At 40.3% G+C, this 2,614-nt stretch overlaps 1 pseudogene; it reads left to right on the plus strand.

Annotated features, from left to right (window-relative positions):
- Nucleotides 1-361: 361 nt before the first annotated feature.
- LOC114025834 lies at nucleotides 362-2,132 on the plus strand (annotated as a pseudogene).
- Nucleotides 2,133-2,614: the final 482 nt, after the last annotated feature.

Consider the following 2,614-nt stretch of genomic DNA (forward strand, 5'->3'; position numbering starts at 1 on the left):
AAAGCCAAACAGAACATTTTGTATTTGATCTTAGAGGTAACAGGGAGTTAACGGAGTTTATTTAGTAGGAGGGTAACATGATTGAACTTGTGCTTTAGGAAAATCTCTTTGGTAACTTACTAGAAAATGCATTGGAATGGGGAGATACTTGGCACAGAAGACCTAGTAACAGGAAATATTCCAGGTATGAGGTGATGAGAGCTTTCAGTAATGTGATGGCTGTGTCAGAAAAGAGATGGGGGGCATATATATGAGAGTTGTTACATAAGTGAAACAGATAGACTTTAGCAATAGATTATATGGGACAGAGATAATGAGAGATGCAGCATTACCTAGCTTGTAAATCTGAGGGATTAGGAGGATGGTGTTGACCTGTACAGTAAGAGGCCAAAGGTAGGGAGGATTTAGGGGGAAAGACAATGAAATCTGTTTTAAGCATATTGAGTTAGTTTAAGATTTCTACTGAAAATCTAATTGAAAATATCTGAAAGACAGTTAGAAATACAATGTTGGAGGTCAGCAGAGAGTATGTGGCAAGACATCAGAAATAGACATTTTTGTACTTGTAAGACATTTGCCTCTTTCTTTGTTCTTGTTCAGGTAAGACCAGTAATTCTATCAATACATCAAAGGTCCTACACAGATTAATATTTTGGGGATAATTTTTTTTTCTAAATTGTTTCCCAGGGTAACCAGACCAATTTACATCTCCCCTACTCACAAATCAATAAACCTATTTTCCTTAAAGTGCTTCCAAAATGTGTCATATTCTGTTTGGTGAACTTCGCCAATTTAAGGAAAATGAAGGATAATTTCAGAGTTGCTTCAAGTTGCCTTCCTTTAATTATTAGTGATTTTGAGGATATTTTTTCAATAGAGCTAAGATTTTTATTCTCTTTCAAATACATTTTAACTTAAGAACTGTATAGAATCTGTTCATTGCCACAATGACTAACTCAAAAAAAAAAAAGCTGTTCTAGAATCTTTATTTATGATTACAGAATCCATTGATCTCAGAATTGAGAATCAACTCCAAGGACTCAGTCTATATCAACAAACACTGGAACTAGAATTCCCTCTACATCATCCCCAAACAAATTGCCACCCAGCCTCTGCTAGAAGTCTAGGGAGACACTATGGGACCATCTTCTTCTTGATCCATTCTTCTTTCTAGGTTTTTATAACACTTCTTGTTCCTGGTCCTCCTCCTAACTACCTGACCAAACCTTCTCAGTCTCCTTTGCTGGGTCTTCCTCCAGGTCATGCCTATTAACTGTGGATGTCTCTCAAAGCTCTGTCTTAGTTTCTCTTCTTTCCTCCATCTATACAATTTCACTTGTTGATCTCATCAGTTTTCATAATCATCTCTGATGATTCTCAGATCTATTTATCCATCCTCACCTCTCTACTAATCTCCAGTCTGGCATTACCAGCTGACTGCTAAACCTCTCAAACTGAATGCTGGAAGAAATATTCAGGCAACTCTTTGCAGCTCGTGCCGACCGTGGGAATCTCCTGAGACAACTGGCACGAGCACCACAAGACAGGGGGCAAGCATCTGCCCTACCATAAGAAGCGCCAAGTATGAGCTGGGCCACCTGCCAGCCAACACCAAGATTGGTCCCTGCTGCATTCACACCATGAGAGTCCGAGGTGGCAACAAAAAGTACCAGGTGCTGAGGCTGAATGTAGGCAACTTCTCCTGGGGCTCTGAGTGCTGTACCCAAAAAACAAGGATTATTGATGTGGTCTATAATATATCCAACAATAAGCTGGTCCAGACCAAGACGCTGGTGAAGAATTGCATCATGTTCATCGATAGCACCCTGTACCTCCAGTGGTATGAGTCCCACTATGCCCTGCCCTTGGGTCAGAAGAAGGGAGCTAAGCTGACTCCTGAGGAGGAAGAAATTTTAAATAAATAACAGTCGAAGAAGATTTAGAAGAAATATGAGGAATGGAAGAAGAATGACAAGATCAGTTCATTTCTGGAGGAACAGTTCTAGCAGGGCAAGCTACTTGCCTGCATCTCATCGAGGCCAGGCCAGTGTGGCCAGGCAGACAGTTACAAGCTTGAAGGCAAAGAGTTTGAGTTCTACCTAAGAAAGATCAAAGCCCAAAAGGGCAAATAAACCCTAACCTGGACATTCTTTAATGGAATAAATCTCCAGATTGTTTAAAAAAAAAGAAAAAGAAAAGTAAAAGAAAAAAAGAAATATTCAAGCAGAAATACTAATACTGAGGCAGCTGGTTGCTCAGTGGATAGAGTACTGGGCTTGGAGTCGGGAAGATCTGAGTTCAGATCCAGCCTCAGACACTCCCCAGTTGTGCAACCCTGGGGAAGTCACTTAATTTCTGATTGCCTGACAAAAAGGATCCACTGGAGAAAGAAATGGCAAACCACTCCAGGATCTTTGCCAAGAAAACCCCAAATGTGGTCACAAAGGGTCAGTCACAACCAAAACAAGTGAACAATGAAATATCAAACTCAACATATTCAAAACTGAACTCATAATCTCCCTCAAAATCCTCCCTTCTTCCTAACTTCCTTCTTACTGTTGAAGTAACCCAGGTTCCTAACTGAGGCATTCTCCCCAACTTTTCTCTCTGACTA

This window comes from Vombatus ursinus, unplaced genomic scaffold (genome assembly GCF_900497805.2).
Source record: "Vombatus ursinus unplaced genomic scaffold, bare-nosed wombat genome assembly UNPS02014832.1, whole genome shotgun sequence".
Classification (NCBI taxonomy): Eukaryota; Metazoa; Chordata; class Mammalia; order Diprotodontia; family Vombatidae; genus Vombatus; species Vombatus ursinus.